The sequence below is a fragment of the Mandrillus leucophaeus genome, unplaced genomic scaffold (genome assembly GCF_000951045.1).
Source record: "Mandrillus leucophaeus isolate KB7577 unplaced genomic scaffold, Mleu.le_1.0 Scaffold577, whole genome shotgun sequence".
In the NCBI taxonomy this organism is placed as follows: Eukaryota; Metazoa; Chordata; class Mammalia; order Primates; family Cercopithecidae; genus Mandrillus; species Mandrillus leucophaeus.
This window is the reverse complement of record NW_012106219.1, coordinates 181,577-195,119: the sequence shown is the minus strand read 5'-3', so window position 1 is coordinate 195,119 and position 13,543 is coordinate 181,577. Positions and strand designations below refer to the sequence as shown.

General features: G+C 39.7%; 1 protein-coding gene and 1 pseudogene across 2 annotated transcripts in view; one reads left to right on the top strand and one right to left on the bottom strand.

The window, feature by feature from the left end:
* Positions 1-4,986, bottom strand: part of LOC105552845 — a 10,722-nt pseudogene extending 5,736 nt beyond the window's left edge.
* Positions 1-13,543, top strand: part of FNDC3A (fibronectin type III domain containing 3A) — a 227,413-nt gene that overhangs the window by 69,132 nt on the left and 144,738 nt on the right. The gene's annotated exons all lie outside the window — the stretch shown is intronic.

Below are 13,543 nucleotides of genomic sequence, written 5' to 3'. Positions count from 1 at the left end.
TTTTTTTGAGATGGAGTCCTCCTCTGTTGCTCAGGTTGGAGTGCAGTGGCGGGATCTCAGCTCACTGCATCCTCTGCCTCCCAGGTTCAAGTGGTTCACCTGCCTCGGCCTCCTGAGTAGCTGAGTTTATAGGCATGTGCCACTCTGCCTGGCTAATTTTTGTATTTTTAGTAGAGAGAGGGTTTCACCATGTTGACCAGGCTGGTCATGATCCGCCCGTCTTGGCCTCCCAAAGGGTGAGATTAAAGGCGTGAGCCACCACAGTCAGCCTTCTCTCTTCTTTTCTTGGTTAATCTCGCTAATGGTCTGTCATTTTTATTTATCTTTTCAAAGAACCAGCTTTTTGTTTCATTTATGTTTTGTAGTTTTTTGTTTGTTTCCATTTCATTTAGTTCCACTCTGATGTTTGGTATTTCTTTTCTTCTGCCGAGTTTGGGTCTGAATTGTTCTTGTTTTTCCAGTTCTATGAGGTGTGAACTTACTTAGATTGTCTATTTGTGCTCTTTCAGACATTTTGATGTAGACATTTAATAAGATGAACTTTCCTCTTAGCGTCGCTTTTGCTGTATCCCAGAGGTTTTGATAGATTGTGTCACTATTATCGTTCAGTTCAAAGAAGTTTTTAATTTCCATCTTGATTTCATTTTTGACTCAGTGATCACTCAGGAGCAGGTTATTTAATTTCCATGTATTTGCATTGTTTTGAGTATTCCTTTTGGAGTTGATTTCCAATTTTATTCCACTGTGGTCTGAGAGAATACTTGGTATATTTCAATTTTCTTAAATTTACTGAAAGTTGTTTTGTGGTCTATCATATGGTCCATCTTGAAGAATGTTCCATGTACTGATGAATAGAGTATATATTCTGCAGTTGCTGGGTAGAATATTCTGTAAATATCCGTTAAGTCCATCTGTTGTAGGGTATAATTTAAGTCCATTGTTTCTTTGTTGACTTTCTGTCTTGATGATCTGTCTAATGCTGTCAGTGGAGTATTAAAGTTTCCCACTATTATTGTGTTGCCGTCTATCTCATTTCTTAGGTCTAGTAGTAATTGTTTTATAAATGTGGGGGCTCCAGTGTTAGGTGCATATATATTTAGAATTGTGATGTTTTACTTTTGGAGTAGTCCTTTTATCATTATATAATGTCTCTCTTTGTCTTTTTAAACTGCTGTTGCTTTGAAGTTTGTTTTGTTTGATACAAGGATAGCTGCTACTACTCCTACTTTTGGTGTACATTTGCATGGAATGTCTTTTTCCACACCTTTACCTTAAGTTTGTGTTAGTCCTTATATGTTAGGTGAGTCTCCTAAAGACAGCAGAAACTTGGTTGGTGAATTCTTATCTGTTCTGCTATTCTGTATCTTTTAAGTGGAGCATTTAGGCCATTTACATTCAATGATAGTATTGAGATGTGAGATACTGTTCTATTCGTTGTACTATTTGTTGCCTGAATATCTTGTGTGGTTTTTTTTGTTTTTGTTTTTTTTCCATTGTGTTATTGTTATTGTTATATAGGGTCCTGTGAAACTTATGCTTTAAGGAGATTCTATTTTGGTGTATTTTGAGGATTTGTTTCAAGATTTAGAGTTCCTTTTAGCAGTTCTTGTAGTGCTGACTTGGTAGTGAATGAATTCTCTCAGCATTTGTTTGTCTGGAAAAGACTGTCTTTCCTTCATTTATGAAGCTTAGTTTCACTGGATACAAAATTCTTGGCTGCTAATTGTTTTGTTTAAGGAGGTTAAAACAGGACCTCAGTCCCTTGTAGCTTGTAGGGTTTCTGCTGAGAAATCTGCTGTTAATCTGATAGGTTTTCCTTTTATAGGTTACCTGATGCTTTTGCCTCACAGCTCTTAAGGTTCTTTCCTTTGTCTTGGCGTTAGATAACTTGATGACTATATGCTTAGATGATAATCTTTTTGTGATGAATTTCCCAGGTGCTCTTTGTGCTTCTTGTATTTGCTTGTCTAGATCTCTAGCAAGACTGGAGAAGTTTTCCTTGACTATCTGCACAAATACATTTTCTAAACTTTTATCTTTCTCTTTTTCCTTGGGAACACTAATTATTCTTAGCTTTGTACGTTTAACATAGTCTCAAACTTCTTGGAGGCTTTGTTCATATTTTTAAATTCTTTTTTCTTTGTCTTTGATGGATTGGGTTAATTCGAAAGCCTTCTCTTCAGGCTCTGAAGTTCTTTCTTCTGCTTGTTTGATTCTACTGCTGAGACTTTCCAGGTGAATTTTGCATTTCTCTGAGTGTGTCCTTGATTTCCAGAAGTTTTTATTGTTTTTTATTGATATGTATGCTATCTATTTCACTGAAGAATTTTTCTTTCATATCCTGTATCATGTTTTTGATTTCTTTAAGTTGGACTTCACCCTTCTCTGGTGCCTGCTTGATTAGCTTAATAATCTACCTTCTGAATTCTTTTTCTGGCAATTCAGAGATTTTGTCTTGGTTTGCATCCATTGCTAGTGAGCTGGTATGATCTTTTGGGGGTACTAAAGAATCTTGTTTTGTCATATTACCAGAATTGTTTTTCTGGATCCTTCCCATTTGGGTAGACTGTGTTAAGAGGGAAGATCTGGGATTGAAGGGTTGCTGTTCAGATTCTTTTGTCCCATGGGGTGCTCCCTTTGATGTGGTGTTCTCCCCGTTCTCTTAGGAATGGGGCTTCCTGAGAGCTGAACTTTTGTTTTTGATCTTCTGGGTCTAGGCACTCAGCGGAGGTACTGGGCTCCAGACTGGTACTGGGGAGTGTCTGCAAAGAGTCCTGTGATATCCATCTTCAGGTCTTGTAGCCGTGGATATCAGCACTTGCTCCAGTGGAGGTAACAGGGGAGTAAAGTGGACTCTGTGAAGGTCTTTGGTTGTGTTTTTGTTTAGTGTGCTGGTTTTATGTTGGTTGGCCTACAGCCAGGAGGTGGCACTTTCGATAGTGCATCAGCTGTGGTCCTACAAGGAGGATGCAAACTTGCCCTAGGGACACCTGGTTAAGTATTCAGGTTTCTCAGGTAGTGGGCAGGGCCATAGAGCTCCCAAGACATTACTACCATTGTCGTCAGCTACAAGGGCAGGTGGAGAAAGACCACCAGGTGGGAGCAGGGATAGGCATGTCTGAGCTCAGCCTCTCCTTGGGCAGGGCTTGCTGTGGCTGCTCTGGGGGATGAGGGTGTGGTTCCCAGTCCAATGAAGTTATATTCCCAGGGGGTTTACGGCCGCCTCTACTGAGTCATACAGGTCACCAGGGAAGTCGGGGAAAGCCGGCACTCACAGGCCTCACCCTGCTCCCACTCGGCCACAGTCCTGAAGGCCAGTCTCACTCCCGCTGTAACCCCCCAACAGCACCGAGTCTATTTCCAGGCTGCTAGTGACTAGGGCTGAGTACTTGCCCCAGATCATGAGCCTCCCCATTCAGAAAGCAAGCAGACTCACAGTTCTTCGGCATCTTGGGGAGCCTGCAGTGGTGACACAGTTCCTTAGAGGGTCTGTGGATTCTCTTGGCTTTCTTAGTATGTTCCTGTGGTAGTTCTTGGAGCAAAAGTTTACGATATGAGTCTCCACATACTGTTCTGTCTGAGTGGGAGCTGCAAGCTAGTTCTGCCTCCTATCTGCCATCTTAATCCTGAGACAGGTCTCTAGCAGTTTAGAAATTTATTTCATTAGGGTTACAGATCATAACTCATGACACAGCCTCGGGATGTCCTGTGAACATGTGCCCAAGGTGGTTTGGTCGTAGCATGGTTTTCTATGTTTTAGGGAGACATAAGACATCAGTTAGTACATGTGAGGCATACAATGGTTTGGTCTGGAAAGGGGGAATAACTCAAGGGGTGTTGAGGGGTGGCTTATAGGTCATAGGTAGATTCTGCTATTTTCTTACTGGTTGAAGGAGCTATTATAAGACCTGGAATCAATAGAAAGGAGCGTCTAGGTTAAGGGGTTGTGGAGACCAACGTTCTTGTTATGTAGATGACATCTCATATGTGGCCACCCCCAGAGGCAATAGATGGCAAATATTCCCTATTCAGACCCTTAATAGGTGCTAGACCCTCAGCCAGTCTTTTCAGAATCAGAAAAAGTCCTGGAAGGGGAAGAAGATTCTCTGGAATGTAAATTTCCCCCACAACAGACAGCTTTGTAGGGCCATTGCAAAATATGTCAGAGAAATATATTTTGAGGTAAAATACTTTGGTTTCTTTCAGGGCTCTGCTATCTGTCATGTGATGCTATACTAGAGTCAGGTTGGAATTTGGTATCTTATTTCTGCAAAGAGTCTGTTCTGTCAGTCTTAGGATCTCTTATTTTAATGTTAATGCTGGTCAGTTGTGTGCCTGAACTCCAAAGGGAGGAGAGTATAATGAGGCATGTCTAACCACTCCTTTCCCGTCACGGTCTGAACTAGTTTTTCAGGTTAAGTTGGGTCCCTTTGGCCTAAAAGAGGGTCCTTAGTCAGGTAGGGCACTTAGAATTTTATTTTTAGTTAACAGAAAGATGCCTTTGGTCTAAGAAAGTTTTGACATTATAAACTTTAATAGTTCATCTGTAGTGTCCAACCTGTAGTATATTAAAATATAATTCGTTTCCATTAAAAAGAATGTAATGGTTGATGCCAGGTTCCTGAAAGGAGACATCAGAGGTAGAAGATACATTCAGGACTATTCCTATCAGACCCACTCACACCCCACACATTGCACAGAGGATATTAAACTTAAACTTCATTCAACATAATCTTGTAATCAGTGTTGAACCTTACTGAGCATACGTGTCCCTGCTCCAGGCTGTGCGCAAACCACCTTGGGCACATGTTCTTATAGTGCATGTTTCTGCACTCTCACCTTTCTCATCCCCAGATGGGATGGGCAGGCTGGGAGGAAGAACAGTAAGAACCCAGGAAGACATGAAGGCAGAGATGGACTCACATCTCTATGACATGCATACAACATAGCCATGGTCAAGGTGGCCTTATTCTCCCAGAGCGGCATCCCCTCACGGGCAGAGAGGAGCTCAAGCCCTGCTTCAGGTGGAAGGGCAGTTGCCTGGCCCTACCCAGGATCAGTGCTGAGCCCCTCGGAGGTCCTGCTTCCCAGGCACCCTGTTTATATATTGTATTTATATTTGGATTTATTTCTAACTTCATTTTTTTTTTCTATTCACTCTACTTTTTTATCTTTTTCTAGTTCATTTGTGGTGAGGGTCTTTTAGTTCTAAACTCTTAATTTTTACCTGAGATATCTTTATTTCATTTTCTTTTTGAATTACAGTTTAGAAATAGGATTAATTTCTAGGTTGATAGTTGTTTTCTTAAAACTCTGCATATATTAATACATTGTATTTCACTGTGGCAGTTGAGAAATTTGCTCTTCTTTTTTTTTTTCTTTTTTAGAGACAGGGTCTCACTCTGTTGCCCAGGCTGAGGTGCAGTGGCACGATCATGGCTTACTTCAACCTTGGCCTCCTGGGCTCAAGGAATCCTCTTGCCTCAGCCTCCCAAGTAGCTGGGAATACAAGCATGCACCACTATACCCAGCTAGTTTTATTTCTTTGTAGAGATGGGGTCTTGCTAGTTGCCCAGTATAAACCAAAAATAAAATCCTAAGGCCCCCCAACCATCTGAATAGATCACCCCCTTGGCCAGGGCACTTCAAAGTTAACCTGCAAAACTGATTCAGGGCATGACAGGAAGGGAGGATAGGACATGCCTTATTATACCCTCCTCCCTTTTGGAATTTAGGGGAAGCCGACCAGCATTTAACATCAAAACAGACCTTAAATTTGATAAGAAACATTTATAATCTATACTCTCTGAAGCCTGCTACCTGGCTTCATCTGCATAATAAAATTTGGTCTTCACAACCCCTTATCATAACCCAGACATTCCTTTCTATTGATAATAACTCTTTCAGCCAATTGCCAGTTAGAAAATTTTTAAATCTGTGTATAACCTGGAAGCCCCCTGCCCCTTCAAGTTGTCCTGCCTTTCTGGATTGAACCAGTGTATATCTTACATGTATTTGATGTTTTATGTCTCCCTAAAATGTATAAAACTAGGCTGTGCCCCAACTGCCTTGGACACATGTTCTCAGGATCTCCTGAGGGCTGTGTCATGGGCCATTGGTCACTCATATTTGGCTCAGAATATCTCTCTTCAAATATTTTACAGATATTGTTTAAATCACCTAACCTGTAGTAGTTTGTTATGTCATCCCTAGCAAACTAGTTTAAGTGTCTGCTGACTTTTCAGGATTCATCTTTTAATATATTGTCTATGGCTTTACTCTTTTCCTCAAGCTAGTATTTATTTCACACCATTCAGATTAACAGTCTTCTAATTGGTAACTTTGCTTTTGAAATGGTTCACTCTTCATTTTTTCAATACTGCTGTCAGAGCCATCTTTCAAGAGTGAAATTTGTACCTAGCTTTCAGTTCCCGGTTTCTAAATCTTGCACCCCATAACAGGACGAGAGGTGAGGTACAAAGTGAGCTCAGAACAATTTGTCATGTCAGAAAGTTGAAAAGCACTTACAAAATGATAGATACATGTCAGGATACAAGTACCTGTAGATGATTCCATGGGGAAAGAATAGTCTTCAAGAAATGATGATGCTAGGACAACTGGATATCTGCATGCAAAAGAATGAAGTTGGGCCCCTGCCTCACATCATGTACAAAAAAATTAACTGAAATGAATCAGCAACATGAATATAAAAGCTGATACTATAGAACTCTTAGAAGACAACATAGGGGTAAATCTTCATGACCTTGGATTTGACAGTGGATTCTTAAATATGACACCGAAAGCACAAGAAACAAAATGAGACAAATTGGACTTCATTGAAATTAGAAATTTTTGTGCACCAAAGAACATTGTCAGAGATGTGAAAGACAATCTGTAGAATGATAGAAACAAAATGTTGTTTGTTTGTTTTGAGATGGAGCTCTTGCTCTGTTGCTCAGGCTGGAGTGCAGTGGTGTGATCATGGCTCACTGCAACCTCTGCCTCCTGGGTCAAGTGATTCTTCTGCCTCAGCCTCCCAAATAGCTGGGATTACAGGCACCTGCCACCATGCCTGGCTAATTTTTGTATTTTTAGTAGAGACAGGGTTTTACCATGTTGGCCAGGCTGGTCTCAAACTCCTGACCTCAAGTGATCCTCCCACCTCGCCCTCCCAAAGTGCTGGGATTACAGGCATGAACCATCACACCTGGCCTATAGAAACTATTTGGAAATCATGTATCTCTTAAGGGTATGGTATCCACAATATATAAAGAACTGTTACACAGAAAAAGCCAGTACAATTAAAAGTAGGCAAATGACTTGAAAAAACTTGTCTCCAAAGAAGATGAAGTGGCAAACACAAGAAAAGATGCTCAACATCATTAGTCATTAGGGAGATGCAAATCAAAACCAAGAGATACATTATGCTCACTAGGATAGATATAATTAAAAAATGGAATAACAAACTGGCAAGAATGTAGAATAAGTGGAATCCTTATACATTTTTGTTAGGCACATAAAATGGTGCAGCCTCAATGGAAAAGTTGGGTGGTTCCTCAAAAAGCTAAACATAAGAAGTACCATATGACTCAGTTATTCCACTCCTACGTGTATATCCAAAAGAATTGAAAACAAGTACTGAAATACTTTTGTACATGAATGTTTATAGCAGCACTATTCTAAATAGCCAGAAGGTGGAAATAGCCTAAATGTATGTCATCGTTTGAATGGATAAACAAATTATGGTATATTCATACAATGGAATGTTATTTAGCCATAAAAAGGAAATGCTGAGGCCGGGCAGGCGGCTCATGCCTGTAATCCCAGCACTTTGGAAGGCCGAGGTATGCGGCTCACCTGAGGTCAGGAGTTCTAGACTAGCCTGGCCAACATGGTGAAACCCCATCTCCATTAAAAATACAAAAATTAGCCAGGTGTGGTGGCATATGCCAGTGGTCCTAGCTACTCGGGAGGCTGAAGCAAGAGAATTGCGTGAACCCAGGAGGCAGAGGTTGCAGTGAGCCGAGATTGTGCCACTGCACTCCAGCCTGGGTGGCAGAACGAGACTCTGTCTCAAACAGACAAAAAAAAAGTGTTGATGTATGCTACAACTTGGTTGAACCTTGAAAACATTGTGCTGAGTGAAAGAAGCCAGGTCACAAAAGATCACATATTGTATGATTCTGTTTATATTAAACATCCAAAATGGGTAAATACATAGAGATAGAAAGCAGATTGGTGATTACCAGCAGCTCGGAATAGGGCAGAATGTAGAGTGACTGCTTAATAGGCATCGGAATTTCTTTTGAGTAATGAAAATGTTTTGGAAGTATACATGGAGGTGATGATTGCACAACATTGTGAATGTATCAAATGCCACTGAAGGTTACACTTTAATATGGTTAATTTTATGTCATATGAATTTCACCTCAATAAAAATGTTAATAGTTAAGAATTGCTTATAACATTGATTTTTAAAAGAATCCATCAGTCCATATTGAGACTAAAAAAAATTAAAATTGAAAGAGGGGGCTTGTGTTTGTTTTAGAGACGAGATCTCACTGTGTCACTCAGGCTGGAGTAGAGTGGCATGATCATAACTCACTGCAGCCTCAAACTCCTGGACTCAAGTAATCCCCCTGTCCTAGCCTCCTAAGTAGCTGAGACTCCAGGCTTGCACAACCATGCTTGGCTCGCCCTCCCTCCCTCCCTCCCTCCCTTCCTTCCTTCCTTCCTTCTCTCTCTCTTTCTTTCTTTCCTTCTTTCCTTCTTTCCTTCCCTCCCTCCCTCCCTCTCACAGGGTCTTGTTGTGTTGCCCAGACTGGTCTCAAACTCCTGGCCTCAAGTGATCCTCCTGCCTCAGCCTCCCAGTTGGCTGAGATTACAGGCATGAGGTACCACACCCAGCAAAAGACTCTTGGAGAAGAATGCTGACTAATACATGTAAAAAGAATGATGTTTTAAAATCACCATTTTACAGTCCCCATAGTAATAATTGATTTAGTAATTGCTGAAACTGTTGTTTGAAGGATTGCCAGGGACAAGAATATTCACAAAGCCTCAAAGTTATCACCCTGTTGATTATTACTATCAAAGGGAAACTGTGCCTTTCTAATACAGACATCTGAAAGATACTATCTTAACCAAATGGTCAAACCTTACACCACCCAGGTACTCTAAAACCATTTAGCAAACAGAGTGAGAGTGGGCAAATGTGGCAACACATTAATTGGTGAATCTAGGTGAAGGTTACGTGGGTGCTAATTGAACCATTCTTGCGTTTTTTCTATAGGTTTAAAAATTTTCAAAATAAGTTGGGGTAAAAATGATTTTGGATATGACCCTTTCCTGTTTAATAGTGTTGCCTGAAGGTTAACAATTGAACTCTTTAGCCTACTAGTTAAGGATCTTTATGATTCAGCCCGTTTATCTTTCCAATCTTATCTTTTCCCATCACATTTCTCAAACTAGCTTAAATGTTAGCTATGCCACACTAATTCCTATTATTCAGATTGCTCACATTCTCTTTCACCCTCATGACTTTATACACATTATGTGCGCCCTCTCCTTGAAGTTTCCTTTTCCTGTCTTTATCTTGCAAACTTCTTCTTGTCCCTCTGAATTCTGTGTAGTTTATCATCTCCTGCAGGAATCTTCCCTGATCATCCTAGATTGAGTGGATGCTTATAATGCATTGCTCATATTCCTAGTATACCACTTGTTACACTATAAGTTAATTGGCTGAGTACTTGTCTGTTTTCTTCCTAGACTGGGAACTCCTTGATGCCTTGGACTGTGATGTATTTTTCTTCTTTTGGTGTCCACAGTACCTGTAAGAGTGTGTGCCACACAGTAGCTGTTTAAGAAAATATTTTTACATAAATGAATACATTTCACCTCCTACTATTTCCCTGGATATTTTAACTTAAAATAGGTCTGTTTGTCTTCATTTTTACATAATACCAGTTTTATATATGTCATGTTTGTTTTCTTAGTTTTATTTCTTTTTCTCAACTTTATATAGTGAATGATTTTGTTACAGAAATTATTAGTAATTTATAGAATTCCGCAGCACAACTAGTACATGATAGGATTTGATCCAGTAAATATGAACATTTCTTGCTTAACTATACTACATTGCTAAGCACTGTGGGAGAATACAGTAGATACGAAATTTTGGCAGGTTAGACAATGAGCTAATGTTTCCTAACATTAAAGCCAAATCTATAACTCATTTTCTATACAAATAAAACTTCTGGATGTATCATAGATGTAAATATGTTTTTAAAAGGAAAGAAACTCTAAATATACTAAAAACATTTGGATAAGTTTTTTTTTTAAAACAATCTTGTAATATAAAGTCCTTTATAGTGTTGACCTGAAAGGAAGAAACTGAGGCAAAATTCATGTAAGTAGGGCTTATTTGGGCCAGGGTGGAGGATTGTAACCCAGGAGCGTGGATTCAAGTAGCCCTGAATGTAGACTCCAATTAGCAGCAGTTACAATTAGGTTTTGAAATGAAAGGAAGCAATTCCTAAATTGTTTCCAAGAAATTACATTAATGTAACATAAGCTATTGATTGCCTATACATTATTCCTTGTATCACAAATTCCAAGAAAATGAAGATAATGGGTGAGTCAGTTAGTCAGGAACAAAATATCTTTAAACAATTGCCCCTGGGCATGGGCACATAGGGTGTGACTGAAGTCCCATACTTACGTCTCTCTGGGCCTGATAAATTTTACATGCCTCACATAACTCAGACTGCTCTGAGCTGTTTTTCTTTTCTCAGCAGCATAAAATGAAACCCAGAAGCTATAAAGGAAAACATATTGATACAATAATTCTTCTACTTAAAAATGTAAAACTCCAGTGTAGCAAAACAAATTTTTTTATTTGAAAAAACTGGAGAAAGTATCTGTGTTACATATTATGGCAAAGGGCTCATTTCATTGGCATACAAAGGACTGTTTTACAAATCAGTGGAAGAAATTCAAACAACCCAGTTGAAAAACAGGTACAGGATATCAATAAATAGACTGTGGAGGCCAGGCGCGGTGGCTCATGCCTGTAATCTCAGCACTTTGGGAGGCCGAGGCAGGCGGATCATGAGGTCAGGAGTTTGAGATCAGCCTCACCAACATGGTGAAATTCCGTCTGTACTAAAAATACAAAAATTAGCCAGGCATGGTGGCAAGCGCCTGTTCCCAGCTACTTGGGAGGTGGAGGCAGGAGAATCGCTTGAACCTGGGAGGTGGAGGTTGCAGTGAGCCGAGATTGTGCCATTGCACTCCAGCCTGGGCGACAGAGCAAGACTCCGTCTCAAAAAAAAAGTAGTCTGTGGAAAAAGAAGTCAAGATTGCTGATAAATATAGAAATATTGCCCCCCGCCTCAAAAAAGTGGGGTTGTTCACCTAGCAAGCAACAAACAAGTGTCCACAAAAACACAGGTTTTGACCAATAGAAGTTTTATTACATATCACAAGGAAAGAGATCACTGAGAGTATTCTCCAAAGCAGTGTCTCCCTGAGGGAGAGTGACAGGAAGATTTCATGGGTCAGTGGAGAAGGGAGAGGATACGTCATCACATATAGAGGAGGGGCCCAAGTGGTGCAGACACAGTCAGTCGTTATGCCAGCACATAGGTTGCATGTAATGATAATGATGCTGTAACTCCTCCTGGGGTGGAGACTTTATAGCATGGTGAGGCGGAAAGTTCACTTGGGTTCATCTGTAAGTTGCTGGGGTCTGTCAGTAGCTGATTCCAACCGACTACATGACCACGTAACATACAAGGTTTGGGAAAAAACAGGTTGCAAGGCAGGAGGCTATAAAGCAAGCTGACTGTTCATGTTTATTAAATTCCTGTAGTCCCTGGAGACCTTCTGTGTCTGCTTACGGTATGTTATAATGAATGAGTAGGTCTGTATGTATACTGCTTTGGAAAGTTGTATGAGTGAAAAAATTCATCATACTTTTCAATTTCTGATTCAGTTATCTGTTGTATAACAAACCAACTCAAAACTTAGTGCCTCAAATCAACTACCATTTATTTGCTCCATTTCTGCTCTCTGAGCAGAGCTCAACTGAGCAGTCTTTCCACTGGTCTTGCCTAGAGTTACTCACCTACTTAAAGACATATAGAGTCAACAGGAGCTAAAAACCTGCAATGGGCTGGTCAGGCAGCTCTCTCTCCCCATCTTTGTGGGATCTTCAGCAGAGTATCTGAACCCTCTTTACATGGTAGCTCAGGAACCCAGGAGGGAACTTTCCAAGAGTCACAGGGCCCAGTGTCTAAGTGCTTATGAAAACCAAGTCACATGGCCAAACCCAGAGTTAGTATTGAGGACTGTACAATATGTAATACCAAGAGGTGTGATTCACTGGGGACCACCAGTGTAACCACACTTCCTAATTTATGTTACATACCTGTTTGTCTGTTTATTGCCACTCTTCCATCAGAATGTATCATCCAAAAGGGGATGGGTTCTGCTTCTCTTGTTCACCTATATCAGCCTAGAACAAGATATACTGCATGGTTGGATTTCAGTGAATTTTTGCTGAATATATGTGTCTAGTAAGATCTTGTGTTTAAAGAAAATGGTGTGTATTAGGGGAGGCTGGTATTTCTGTGTGCATAGTAACCTTCTGGAAAGGTAAACATAATGGTTTTATGATTGAACATGATGGTTTCTGGACTTGAATAAGGGGACAGAGGGTACCTTTTACTCTTATTTCATTTACGTTGTGTATCTCCATGACTGTATCCCAGTTTGATAACTTAATACATAGTAAAATATGAGAATAATTCTTCATTTGTAAAAAATTTATTTTCTTAGACATTTATAAGAAATACTAAAATTATAGTATAAGGCCAAGTAGCTTGTGAAAATGATTTAAAGTTGTCTGGTCAGTATGATAGAGTTCTAAAAACATTCAAGTTTATGCTAAGCAAATGTTATTCATTTGCTTATTCTCCTACTCAAAAAATATTTTTTGAGTATGTAATAAGTACTGTAGTACATTGTTTTGGGTATCTCAGTGACAAAATTCTTTGTTCTTTCAGAGTTCTATCAGTTCATTTGGCAGACCTGGTTGGATGAGTAGGAAAATGCCGAATTATAAATACCTTTGAAAATTCTAAAAAAACTGTATTTCTGTATTCATTTTGGTTATTAAAATAGTCATTTGGAGCCAAGCATAGTAGATAAGATTTTGAGTCAAAGACAAAGAATAAAATAGTAAGACTTTTTCATTTGTGACTTCTGAACTAAACTCTCAAGGCAATATAGAAAAAAGTAGTTTCAGTACTTCTGAGTCCTCTAGAATAGATCTCTCACCCATATAGTTAATTGCTAGATAACCTAAAGAGTATCTGGTATTTATGGTGCCCAAGAAACACTTACTGAAGAAATATAATAGGCTTCACTTACTGCTGCTTACTGTGTATGTCACACTGTGCTATATGTTTTACATATATAATATCTGTTAATCCTTCAACAGACCTGTGGCAAAATCATTATAGATCTCCATTTTCAGACT